The sequence below is a fragment of the Lathamus discolor genome, chromosome 3, assembly GCF_037157495.1.
Source record: "Lathamus discolor isolate bLatDis1 chromosome 3, bLatDis1.hap1, whole genome shotgun sequence".
In the NCBI taxonomy this organism is placed as follows: Eukaryota; Metazoa; Chordata; class Aves; order Psittaciformes; family Psittacidae; genus Lathamus; species Lathamus discolor.
This window is the reverse complement of record NC_088886.1, coordinates 42,308,064-42,322,869: the sequence shown is the minus strand read 5'-3', so window position 1 is coordinate 42,322,869 and position 14,806 is coordinate 42,308,064.

Sequence of the window (14,806 nt, the reverse complement as noted above, 5' to 3'; positions counted from 1 at the left end):
ACAGGCAAATCAGAGGGATTACAAATGCTCAGTACAAGGGGAGCAGCTGATGTCTAAAAGGCTCAGTAAAATAATAAGAGATTCACACCAGGAAACAGCCACAACAACACGTGAAATGTATTTTAAAGGCATTTAATAGATTTCTATTAACCCCTTGGACTGTTGGAAAAGGCCTGTGGAAACAAAAAGATGTGTCAGAGCAGAACCACCAGCTGAAGAGAACGTTAGTTAAACAAAATTCCAGCTTTCTGAGAGACCTGGAGGAAAAGAAATACTCCATCACAAGGAAATCATCATTTTCTCCTATGCACCCCAAAGCGGATCTAGAGTGATACATGGGAAATTATTTTCTGCACTCCACTACTCTTAACAACCTCTTAAAAATAATGGAGGAGGCAATTAAAAAAAGCAAGCAGAGAAATCAAACAAATGTTGAAAATATCGTTTCTATTCTTTTCACTTGGAAAGGCACTACAGCCATCAGAATCACCATCTTGAATGGCTAGAGATATGGTGACTACTTTGTTACTATTAGGGTACTATTTGCCCACTTTTTTTTTCTTCATGTCCTACTTTTCCTCCCTCAAAGTTCTGTCTGAGACATTTTTTACAAAGGCAGCCAGTCTCTAATTGTTTCTATTTTTTACTCCCTATGAGGAAATGTTAGGGCTACTCATTTAGTCTTGTACTTGCCAGAGAAGCTATCCAAGATTTATTCAGGTAAATAGTTGCTGCAGCTTGTTGATTAGGTTCTGGGCTCAGAAGGACCAAGGCCAAAGCCATCATACATCTTTTGTGGAGTTTCTGCCCAGTGTTTGTTGGCAGACATTTACTATGGTGCATTAAAGTCCTATTGAGTGAAATAATTGTGAAGTTGCCAGTACTATGACAGAGACAGAATACAGTCCGAAGACACGGAGGCTGTTCGTATGACACCCCCATAGTCTGAACAGAACAACTTGTGAAAAATGAGGTTTCTTATGTGAGGTTTTTTAAATATTTTTGTCATTGCATGTCATACTAATCTTGTTCCTTTCTAAATAATTCATCCCACTCTGAATCTCATCTTCAGTTATGTCCTTTGACATGTAAACTATATGCATGAAGGCAAAAATACACCTCCTGATGCGGAGGAACAGTAAAGCTTCCTAAAATACCAAGTCTTTCCAAACTGAACTGGATTATCCATGAAGTATGAACATAGTGTTTTTTCTTCCCTCTCCATAAACTTAGTGTTCAGTTTTTGCAATGTCTACCTCTTTGCAATAAAAGGTGCATGTGTATCCCCAGATAGCAGACTGATTGCCACAGAAATATTTTATTTCTTAAAAATAGTGAGGTATGAACATTAGGATAACTATTCCCATGGAGTGGAAACAGACTCTGGATGTGTGATATGGGGATTAAAAACATTAAGTATATTCTCAGTTTATAGGATTTTATTTCCTTATCATGTGACTTTTCTTTGCCTTCAGTTTTATATGTGATTGGAAGGCTTAATAAGAAATGAAGACATTTAAACCCTTCTCACATTATTTACTTCATGCAGTCAGCATTCACAAGCATCAAAGCTTCTGTTTCAGTGCTGTATCAAAAACCATGAAGCTTTAAGGTTTGGCCAAAGAATCAACACAAGCCTAAAGCAGAGACATCAACTCATGAGACTGCTGACAGAATGGATTAAACAGACTTTTTAAAGTATCGCCAGTGCTGTGGGGGAAAAAAAATACAATCAAATAAAAGCAAAAAAGCCCTCAGTTCTACACATGCTTTTGAACTAAGAAGTCCAAAGTAAACTATTCACTTTGTTGATGGTCAAGAAATATCTATTGATGTGATGACATCATCTGTTAAAGGAAATAATTGCCCAAAGGCTTAACCCTGGTTTTGCATGCAAGACACAGACCAATCACGCTTTGACAGGAAAAAAAAAAAAAAGACAAAACAAAAAGCAAAGAACAGCAATGGATTTCCATGATCAAGGAAATGTCATAGTCTTTGCTTGCAAATAAGAACACTCTTTATATGGGGCTTGACTGCTTTCACAAGCAGAATTGGATCCAGGAGGAATAATTTCACTGTGGTGTTCCACAGGATTTCAATACAGGCTCAGATTTTCTTCTTCTTTGCTTATTTATTATTAACTGGTTTAGTGTTAAGGATAGTTACTATGGCATTTTTTCACTTGTCAGAAATGCCATTACACCTGCATTGTCCATACTGGCGGAGATTATGCTTTCCCTTATGTCACACTGCTGTTTCCTGTCTGCTGGCTCCAGTTTTCTTATCTACAGGCTGCCTGGTTTCTCCATGCAAAACAAGGCTGGCAAGGAACAAAAAATGATCTATAAATGCCACTTGTAGATCTTTAGGAATGAAAATTCTATACTGTCTGCTCCATAGCAGGGTTGCAGCATAGATGGCAGTCAGAGGGGAACGCTGCTGCTTGCTGCTTTACAAGATGTCTTGTAAGCATTAGCTGTCCTGTTTGGAGATGCATTGGAAGTAGATGTAGTTTGCACCTATCTACTGTTGCCTGTTTCATATTTCATTGTTCTCCTGAAGCCAACAGAAGAGCATAGGCAATGGACTCATACATACAAAACATACAGGAAAGACAGATTTAGAGTGAAAGAAGAGAAAGCTACTTAAGAGCTTCTTGACCTCCTTCACAAATACTGTGACAGGCAGACAGACCTTGGAAGGCTTTCTCCAAGAAAGATGTACTTACAGTAACTCCTCTGAAGAACATATTAGAAGTACTGGGGAAAAAAAGCTGTACATGGATAAATGGAACAAGACCACAATGTGATGTTTATAAATATAGATAATGATGAACAAATACTGAACTATGTTTAAAAAAAAAAAAAAAAAGACAGAGAGAAAATAGTAATAAAATGGTGATGCCCAAAGCAAGTAATGGAATTTCAGCAAATGCTGCTTTATTGCTAAATGATCAGATTTGGCTCAGGGGGTCCCACAACTCTGTCAGCCTTGAAGCTAACTCAAACTGCAGGCTTAAACATCAGATAAAAACAATTTTTATGGCCTTGCTAACCTTTGAACAGTGGACAATAAAATGCCATGCTTCCTTTGACACTGTGTCATACTTAAGATTATTCTTTGAAAATTCCTTTCAAATTGAAAAAATTCCTTCCTTTTGATGCAACTAGAAAAGCATTTATATTGAACTAGAATAAATCTGTCGTTCATTTCTCAGAGGACAATGACTTGGCCAAATCCTAGGTTATATAAAGCCCTGAACTCGTTAAATGCTTATTTTAAGCACTGGACGAGAACTACATTATCTACAAGAATTTCTTGACATTTACATCTCAAAGAACTATTAAAAATCATTTGTCTTGCTATAGTGTTGGACATACACCTCTCTTCAGTAAGATCCACTAGCATATGCCACTGAATTTGAGGGGTTTCACATGTGTTTTTTGTCTTTTGAGTAGTAATGTGTCTAAAAAAAAGCATAAACTGAAGTTTGGTAGTACCATTTAACAACTCCAATCTTTCACCTTCGTAAGACTGATTCTTCTGGAAGTGCTCCCTCTGAAATTCAAGAGCAGAAAACATAACTAATTTCCTTAGTCATGCTGTTTGTTTCTTTAGTTACGCCATTTGCTTCTTCATGAAAAAATAAAAAAGTCAGACTTCTTCACTGTGACTAGAACTTGGTCCTTGAGAACCTGAATGAAACTCATTCATTCAAGCAATATGCAATTTGAAAAAGTAAATATATAACTTCAGCTCTCAATATCAATCAGTACAGTTCCATTCCTTCCATGAAGTCTTGTCATTTTATGCCAGCTTATACTTTTAGTCCAGATTTGCTTAATTATAAAATACAATTATAATTGTGCAACATCATGTGAAATGCTTTGTTTAGCAACACTGGCATTGCTTTGAAAGTGGTAGAATAATTTGGGTTTAATTCTATGACCTTGTTGGTGGACTTAGACTTTTTTTCTTTTTTTTTAAACCCTTTATCTTATAGGTAGAAGGAGATAATATCATTGGAAAAGGTAACACCCTTCCTTCAGACGTCTTTAGATTAATGATCTGTATACTAAGCATAACTACAGAACATACATTTTCTTACAAACTTCAAACAGTTGCATGTATTAACACATAGATACAGAGCTGATCCAGCATTATCAACATTTTCTAGCCACTCTTTCATTTTTCTTTCACTATTTCTACTAATAATACTTCTTCTCAGGTTAGATTTATGAGTGTTTTGTTCTTCATCTTTTAAGGATCCTCTGCAGAACAGAGAAGGGCTTTTTAAGCTCTTTCCTACTCAGATATATGAAATATGCTGATTTAAAATAATGACAGACTAAAACACAGCTCTAACCAGAAACACCCGAGATTGCCACAGTTGCCTTGAAGAACTATCATAAAGGCTCCCTCCTTCCCTGTTCCCCTTGCATATTGCTGCTTCTGTATTCAGCAACTATTTCCACTCTTTGATTAGATGCAAGCTATGTCTTGCTCTGTGGATTTGCAATATGACTTCAAATACCTTAGCACTTAGGAGCCAGAAGTGTTCTTCAGGCAGAATAGCACATAAATGTTAATTTAGCATGTTCTAGACTTGGGACATAATTCCTCCCATTCATGTACACTGCTTTAATCCTGCCAACTTTAGCAAAGTTCACCCGGATTTAAATTGTTGAATAACAAGGGCCAGGACAAATCAGGCCTAAATTTTTATTTTTTACATATATATTTTTATATTCTTATTATCTATATAGTAGTACTAAGCACTAGTTCCTCATGTCCAGTTACATGGACTGTTGTAGTATTTCCTATTAACAAAGACGACACAAGACAGAGGGACTGACTGACTTTAGTCAGTTGACAGCTATCTAACAGCCAGCAGTAACGACGGAAAAAGTTTGAGCCCAGGTGTTAAAGCTGCATTTGTGTCTGCTTTTCGTTGTGTAATGAATTTGTATCACTCTCTGAAATGCATCTTATGTGTACAAAACTTGATGCATTTTATTTTCATCTTCTTATTGATTCATTTTTAAGTATTTGGTTTTTTCAAGGTTCAGGTGCATGGTGGCACAATTTTGCCACAATTACAGCTGAGTCTGGTAGGTGGCAGGAAGGCAGTGAAGATGAACGAGGCCCAGCTGGATGGTGTAAGCATATCAGCAGATCCAGAATTCAAATTCATGGAAAGGAAGTTTATGTGCTTTGAGCTACCTCCAGCCATGGTAAACATACGGGCAAATTCATTGAAGGCTCTGGTGTTGCACCAGTTTTGCCAATGAAAAGGTTACCTGAAGAGTTACAGCTGCTTAAAACGCAGAAGCTCACTTAATAAGGGAAGCTACCACGATGTATGCCTGCCTGCCTGCCTCTTCATTGAATATCTGGTTATAGTAAGGGTCTTACTCCTGATCTTCAAAGACAATCATCAGAATAGGCTAAGCTACCATGGATGACGTCCCAGGAGATCTCCAGTCCACTGAGCTTTCTAGACTCAAAGATAAAAAATGGAGTTAGGACTCTGGAATACAAATCTCTCCTGATCACTCACCCACAGTGATGTATCTCCTTCCTCAAAGACAAGAACTCTTCTGGGAATCCCAGTTTTTTCAGGTCAAAGTATAAAATCGCCTTCCTTAACATGGTCTTCCCTCAGAATAAAATGTAAAAAATCCTGATGTCAAGGAGATGATGAGAGAGCTGTGGGGCTTTTTAATAGGTTTACTTTTAGAGTCTGGAATGTGTTCACACAGCACAATGTTCAAGTGTGGCAAAACTGCTTCAGCAGGCAAAGAGGTCATTAACGGCATGCTTCTGTGCTGGGAAGAGACTAAACAGGAGTGAGGCACGGATGGATGAGGAACTGTGTCTCACTGTAGTTTAACTGTAACAAGAGACTTTGGTGGTCGCCATCTTGCAGTGTGCTCAGGGTGGTCTACATAAATTAGCAGACTAGCTTTGGCTAGTAAAGATTTTCATGCTTTTTTCTCTCAGATAAAAGGTAAATTTTCAGATTCAGAAGCTGTCATCTGGTATTTCCTGTGCCATATATTTTATTTCTTACACCCTATGCAAAGGAAACCATGGTTGAATGTGAAATACAAAGGAAAAGTAGTAGGTTTATTATGCTGTTTATTAGTCCCCACTAGTGTAGTACTGTATGATTCTGAATATAATCACACACTCACTATATAATTTGTCTATATATACTCATCCACTCCAAAACAGGTTGGTCTTCATGGTGTATGTGCAAAACAAGGATTAGCTGCAAGAACCTTTGAAGTTTCAGTATTTCTGCTGCTTCCGTTACTAAAAGTTTAGTAAATTCTATGTAAATCATTTAAACTATACATTACTAGAAACAGTGTTACAACCAATGGCCACAGTGCATTCACAAAAAAGCAGAGAAAGCTACCAAGATAACTGACTGTATTGCTATTACTTCACTGACCCTTACTTACATGTCTTTTCTGTAAAGTACTTTTATCAGGATTTACCTATTATAGTTAGCAGTCATGAAAAGAAGCAGATCTGAGACAAACTGAGATGCATTTATACTACAGACTGCTGTAATGCAAACATATCTCTACTGTCTCTACAAACATAAAATTAAATACTCTTAACACGTACTTAAAGCAGCTTTAAAAGAACTCAGTCTAGAATCAGTATCTTGCCACAGCAAGGCAGCTAACATTTTAACTCCTTTCTAACATATAGCTGAAAATTAGGCATAATCATGAAGCTGGATTTTGGTTCCTTCTGTTTTGTCCATCTGGGATTTTTGTTCTTTATATTTTATTTTGAAGAATATATTTTATTCTGAAGAACTAGTTTTAGTGAAGGCTTTGAACCTGCAAAACTGAATCTGCCTAGCCTTGTCTCCCTGTTTAATCCATCTGAATTTCCATGGAGTTCCTCAGGAGCACACAGTTAAGCATGTACCTGCACGTTTGCAGGTTTCAGGCCTCCACTGTCCACACATTTTCACCATCCATTTGTGCTTACATACATTGTTTGTTATATCTTCTCTAAGATTTAAAGTGAGTGTGCATTTCAGATATATAATTAAACTATACACTGGACTAAATCCTAATTTTGGGTAAATCGGCGTAAAATAAGAGCAGTGTAATTGAGATGAGGCTGTCGATTTCCACTGCACTATCCTGGATTTTTACTGATGTTGTAGAAATTAAAATTTTGTTTATAGTAGCTATAGTTTCTACCAAAAAAAAAAAAAAAAAGACCAAAAAAACAAACCTTTCTCACAGCTATTTTTAATTTGCATTGATAGTGTGGTAAATAAGTATTTAGCCCATAAAATGAATATGGTACATGAAATACTCTCTCTTTGTATGCTTCCAATGTATGTAGCCTAATACAAGTATAGAAATGGATTAGGCATTCCTCTTTAGTTAAGAGATATATCAGTGCATAAAGTCACAGTCTGGGTTCATTTAGCCTTTTCATTTGTAGTGCTCCATATTACATGAGTGCAGATCTATTTGAATCTCTTTAATATTCATGATCCTCTCACCAGTCTGAGTGAAAGAGATAAAGCTTTTGATAGCAATCTCAGCAACTTGATTAACAATGCACTAATCATCACTACCATTGACCTGATTCAGAAATGTTTTCAATTCACCCATCACTTTATAACCAAAGATGATTGCATTACCTTACCATTTTTTATTTAAATAAAACCACATGAGCTGTAAATATCTTGCCATTTTACTAAATGCACCTTGGTTCCAAATTAATTTATTTTTAAAACTAAATACCAAAATGACCTATAATAACCAATTAGGGCAGGAGCATAGGGAAAGCGTATCACAAGTGGTCTGCAATAAAATCAATTCACTTTGACTTCACATCAATAAATGTTAAATTGTGCCAAGGAATTAATTTTGCAATAAATTGTTATTGTTGTTATAAAATCTAACTAACGCATATTACCAGGAGTAATTATCCATATATCAGAATGCATTGAATGTAGAGTGTGCACTATAATTACTCCAAAATTGCTTATCATTCAAATGGTAATTTTAGGGATAATGTTTCTTTAACTATAACTTTATAAATTTCATCTGAAATTTATTTTTAGGGGTTTTTTCTTTTCTTTGCACTGCAAATAAAATAAAAAATGGACTGTGAAAAATGCAAGAGATAATTATGCTAATATAGATTAATCAGTATTTCTTACTTTTATATATAATTGCCAAATGTTGCAATAGCATTAGTAAAGTAAGATATACCTCATTTTGAGTGGAATTTCTTTCATGAGTGCTAACTGGAATCTCCAAGCCTATTCACTGCAATTCATTGCAATAGCTAGAGTACAGCATTGCAAGATATATTAGCATGCAGGTCTGTGTGAATATAAAAAAAAAAAAACTGTATTGGTCATTAAATGCTACTGTTAGATATTACTTTTCACTGTTGTAACACTTGTGTTGAGCCTGTAGTCCACTCCCACAAGGACTTGGTTCTGAATTTTGAAACTGTAACATCAATGACCAAACAGATAAAAGAAAAAAAAAAAAACCTCTTATTTGATTTGCATAACAGGATAAAGAGTTTCCTGTCCTCCTAATGTTTTGCACGCCATGAATATAATTCCTATGGCATAGTGGCAATTATTCAAGACTAGAACAAACTGGAGCAGTGTACTCCACAGACAACCATCCTGGTGGATGGGTAATTCCAACTTTGAATGTAGAAGAGCTAAGTAGGGATTCAAGCCTTTGTACTAAATTACCTTTTCTAGACCTGGGATCATTGAAGGGTTCATTCCACAATGCAGGTATTACCCTGCTTTTAGTAATTCTTAAATACTGTGATTAAATTGGGTGGATCATTACACATTTGTTGTTATGACAGTTTACAGCTCACCTGAAGCTTTCTAAATGGGGTTGTTGCTTTTTTTCTTTTTTTATTTTTTCAGGTGCCTTAACAGCATCATATATCTGAAGTTCTGAACACTCTGCGTAAGAGAAGAAAACATCAGGAAAGATACCAGCATTTTATTTGACTGGGTCATCAGACATGGAACAATTAATGTCTAGGTACAATTCCTAACAGTATTCAGTTATTTTTTTGATGGATGTTTTTTGATATGTCTGAGTTAGTGTTACTTGTTTAGTTTCATCATCACTATTTGAATTAACTTTAAAATCTTTAGCAATTCATCTAGATAGGGCAGAGAGTCTGAATGATTTTATTTACAGAACTGTGGTTTAGACATAGTGACAATTATAAAAGGAAGAGATTGGGGAAGACAGCTCAGCTAGCACTACTGTGTGATGAAACTTCTATGCAACTGAAGCTCTTCTATGCAACTATGCTATTTTTCTGCATATAACTACAAAAAGGAAAAGAACAGTGATACAGAAAAGTTCATTACAGATTCAAAAAGAAATTAAGATGATGACTAACTTTGATGAACTTTGTTTTTTCTTCTTACAACACTATTCTTTTGTATATATGCTTTATGTTAGTTTTCATAACCACATACAGTATCTCAAACTAGACAACAGAAAGGCTTTTGCAAAGTATTTTAGAAAAATAGCTTTTAAAAAACAACTGTAAAGTGGCATGAATAAAAAATATCAGATTCCGTGGGAGCTACTGAATTTGCAGTTTCATCAGAAAGTATTTGTGAAGACTACCAAAATCACTTGTCTTTCAACTGTCTGTAATACACATCCTGAAGATGTGACAGAATTTTCTAACATTTTCTTTATTCCCATAGGTTAACTGCTGATATCTAAACACCCAGTGTGCTAGAGGGAACCCAATCATTAGCAAGAATTGATCACGCTCATGAAAATGCACTTTCCTTTTGGAACTGAGCAACACATTTTGTAATGAATAAATGCATGATCTCTTAATTATTACCCACACCTTTTAGTTGTAAGGAAATATTTCAGTAATGAGCAAGACATTTTAAACTTCCTGGAATTTCATTCTGAAAAACTTCATAATAACTGGTTTCATGGCACTTCTCGTATATCGCTTTGGAAACCCAGTCTAAGCCCACCAAGTTAATCCAAGTTAGGTAACTGATGTAAGCCAGACACCCTTCGGCAGCACACAGAGAGGCTATCTGAAATTACACACCTATGGTAGCTAAAATTTGGTGATGAAATTTTTATTATACTGTCTTTATTTTCACATTTTTTTATTCTTCGTGACAGAAAGTTTGAACTCTTAGAGATAACCAAGGGTTTTGTAACACAGGTGCTGTTAAGTCCTTTCGAAGATCCTGATACAATAAATTGTTAAGAATATTAAAGTGATATTTTGAGAATGAAATACAAAGAAAAAAGTAGGAAAGTTAACATATCCACAAGACATATATAGTACTTAAAATAAAGCCTCTGCATGTGAATTAGATAAATGAACCTTTGACTTTTAGTAGATGCTTCTGATTCAATTGTTTTGTAGGTGTGAAAAATAGTTTCTTTTCATATTACTTCTTAGACCCTTCTGAAGTGATTAGTTTTTATCCAATGTATAATTTTAACAGATTATCTAAATTTAATTTTGATAAAAATGTGTATCAGCTTAGTCATTTAATATGAAAATACATGGCCTACAGAAATGTTGTTTTAAACCTGTTTGCCTTTTAAATTGTAACAGTCTGTGTATCTATTTGTCTAGACTCCATCAAGAGGACTATTGTAGCTAGAGGCATTGGTTTGAAGAAGACTAAAGGGCTACATCATGTCAAAGCCTCAAGTAGGAATTATTGCCTTTCTTGCCTCAGTTCACAGCTGTATTATGTCACCAAATCACATCACAGTGTAATCAAAGATGAATAAAATATTTTTTTTCTTTACCTTAAACGCTTTCCCTGTCAATTACAATCAAAGGACATGATTTCAGGTCTGTCAGTTTGCTGGGTTCTCTCCTACTGATGACTCCAAAACTGTAATCTGCTAAATATAAAATGAATCATAGAAGTCTTAGAATGATTCTGCTATTAAGAAGAAGAATGTTTTTCTCCCACAGGGGACAGGAAAGTAATTGGTCTTTAAAGAATGAAATCAAAGATGTTAAAAATGACCTTTTCTGGTTTTGCTTTCCACCTTTGGCTTTTGGGGGTTTTTCTGTGCTAAACCCTCAGCCGTTCAGTATTCTCCTCTTAAGAAGATAGGCATAAGTATTCTAATCAAACCTGTCCAGTTTTGTGTCCCATTAGAGTAAACATTTAACTGGCATCTTGTTTGCTACATCACACCTTTTTTTCCCTCTGTATTATTGTCGATTAGGTGCTTTGTAATGGGCAGGCTGTACGCCTGCTGCAACTCCAACTTCTAGGCAGTTTACTGGCTTGATTACATCATTAACCATAATCAAAAACATTTCCCCAGAATGATTTTAGCTTGGTAGTAAGAATTGCTTCCTTTGATCTCAGTAGCATCATTTTACGATAGGTTGCTCCCCATTTACACTACAAATGCCAGCAAAAATGAAAGTGGTATCTTCACTAGTAATACCAGATAAAATAAAACAACTGGTTCAGCAGTCATGCCAGCTGCTTTCATCGATGAACAATCACTTTTTTCTCATAAGAAAAAGTATGTATATACGCATATATATGTATGTGTTATTCTGCATATTACAATTTCCTATGTATATCCTTGCATTGTACTTAACAACACATCCCTTCTCAGTTTTTAAAATGCGGCAAAAAGCATGTCATTGGATTGCATTCTTTCAAAATGTTTTCAGTCACAGCAAAAAAATTATACCTGCATTGCTTCTGTATAGGCCAAATGTTTATTTTAGTGCACTGTAGTCTTCTCAGAAGCCTCACAGACAGCAGATTTAGTTTCTATGATTTCTAATGACATGTCCTTATTATAAGGCTAGCTCAATAGTTATACCTCGCATCAACTACCTGCACTATGAAAACACTGAGTAACCACTCCAAAAGTGAAATCCTAGATGGCAGACTTACCTACTACAGTGAAATTATACATGTGCTATTCTAGAGCACTCACAGCAATATACCAGATGCATATAATAAAAAGCATGTTTGATCTGTACTGTCTCCAGGACTGAGCAAGAGCTGACCCATGTGGGTGTGACAGACAGAGGATGTTCAAAGACCATTATACTGGCAATGCCCTTGATCTCTCCTGTGCTCTTCCTGTCATATTTTACAATTGGGGCTTTGGTCTTTTACGGTAGATCTAAAGTTTACTGGGGGAAGCTGGGAAGTGCTTTGTGGCCTGCAGCATGTGTCAAAGGGATAGGAAGAGATGTTTTGTGGACCTCTTCAAGATGTGCATCTATGCTTCACTTCTGGGGATTAGGTTTGATGTCCCAGCTGGTGCTGTTCAGCCCCATGTCCCTACCTTACTCCCATTCAACTGCTTTATGTACAGAAGGGTCATAAGACATGGAGGATTTACGTAACCTCTCACCTTCCCAGGTTGGAGCTGAGCAGCCAGGAGTTGGGCACCTCTAGCCACTCTGCATGCCAAGTCTCACTTACTATCAGATTTTGCAGCTGAATAGATTCCCCAAAACCTAATTTCTTTATTGCTTTATTCCCATTTCAAAGCAAAAGTGCTGCACTTTACAAACAACTAACAGGCACTTGTCTTCCATATGCTTGCTCGAGGCACAGTAGAAAAGGAAAAGGAAATTAGTGCTGTCTTCTTGCTGGTTAAGCTAAGGATATTTGTTTGATGTTCTTCAGTTGCTGGTAGTTTTTAGTCTCTCATATAAGCCTGAAAAGAACCAACATAAAAAATCTAAAACCTAGGAATCTGCTGAAATTATCATTCCCTTACACCGTCCAGAGTGGCAGAGGACTAAGGTTTTCTAGTGATACACTTTCAGTTTCTAGAGATGAAATGAATACAGGAAGGGTAACAACAGTGTGCCAGTGAATAATGGAAAGGTAGTGACTGGGTCCTTCCTTGGCAGGTGTCCAAGCCAGCCATGATGTATTATGTGGATATTCCCTGGCTTTTCGGAAAAAGAAAAACAAATACAGTCTCTAGTGACCATGCCTAAAATGGTCAGTGCCTTTAGTAGGTTGATGCACCACACTATCTACAAACACAGAGACACAGGAAGCAGACTGCCTGCATCCATCAACTGAGTAAATGCCTCCAGATTAGCAGAAATATTTTGAAACTGCCAATAATTATAAAAGAGTTGCTTGCCATTGCATAATTATTTTATAAACCACATAACATACAACTGTTACTTAGTCACAGAGGCCCTCTTCACACTGTACCATATGGCTAATGGCTTCTATCGCACATCACACCATACTGAGTATTTCTTCTCATCATACTGTATTGGCTACTGTCTCAGTTTGCTGCTAATGTCTGTGTTACCCTTTCACTGCATGTTTATTTTATGAAATTGTGGCATCTGTTTTTGGTGTTTATTCTAAAATGACGAAGTGCTATGTTTCTAGCCCGAGCCTGAAAATTACCTCAGTATTAATTTCCCAAGGTAGATTTAAAAATACATTTTTGTTGTCTTTTTCCTGAGTCTCTGACAAACAACTTTTGACCTTTTTTCCATTTTGATTTAAAGTAAGGGTGGTTTTTGTTTCCTGAATTTTTTCCTAGAGGATTTGCTCTGTGTAATATTGGATTTCTTCTTTCAGTTGATTATAAACAAGCTTCACCTACATTGACCAAACTGCCAAAATGTTAAAACATAAATAGCCTTCTTTTTTATTCATCTCCCAAATACCTTCATAATCTTTTCACAGAAAATATCTAATTCTAGTGTGAAAACACTATTGCAGGACCTACCACACACACAGAACATTTTTCAAAGTTTCGATGGCATCATAGCAGCCAGAATATAATTTTAAAGCAAATAACTGAGCAATCATAAGCTATATTTTAAACTTTCTTAACAATACTTTGAATGAGTGATTAGACTTGGAACAGCACCAGAGATCTTAATTTTTGTCATCAACCAGTGTGTCTGATTCAGGCAAAACATTGATTCCACCCCAGATATCAACAACAAGAAGTAAAAGCACAACCAACTTCCATTTGAGGACCCAGTTCCAACAAAAGTCATGTTTGACATCAGCCAAGTGCATGCTATGGAACTAGGTCATTTGCAGTCATTCTCCTGGAATCTCTTCTTCAGTCACATATGCCCCCTGACAACAGAAGCAGTAACAATCTGTTGGCAAGACAGAGAGGTCAAGGGTAGCTACAAGGCTGGCAACAGTGCAAATGTTATGCACTTGCTTCTCCAAGGTGAGTCACACACAGCTCAAAGCTCACCGCATCCTCCAGCATGGGTACCCTACAAACGGCCTGTTCTCTCACCCTACAGACCATTACTAAACTAAAATCAAACTGCTCAAACAGTTTATCTGCTGACAGATTACACAGTAACAGAAAGCTAATTGGAAAATTCAGGCATTTGCAACACTTGGCAAAATTAATCAAATTCGTTCAAGTATTTCTGAAGCTGTCTGCTGCTCATGGTGTTCCCCGGGCACTTACAGTAAGTGATACCAAGGGAAAGAGAAGAAAGACCCATTTCAGCATACCAGCTCTCTGCTGAATACTGTATGCAGCAACTACAGAGGCTTAACTGCATCTTAATAAGTTTTTTTAATTGACCTGTTCTAGTTTAAAATGTCTTATCTTTTGCTTGCCTTTTTTCTTTTTCCTAGATGGCCCACTGAAATAGCCTCAGTGAAGCAAAGAGTGAAACAGTCACACACCATGTGTGCAGACTAAACCAGAGGATTCCCATGCATCAGTCATGGAGCTGGCTACACTTCCAATTTGTC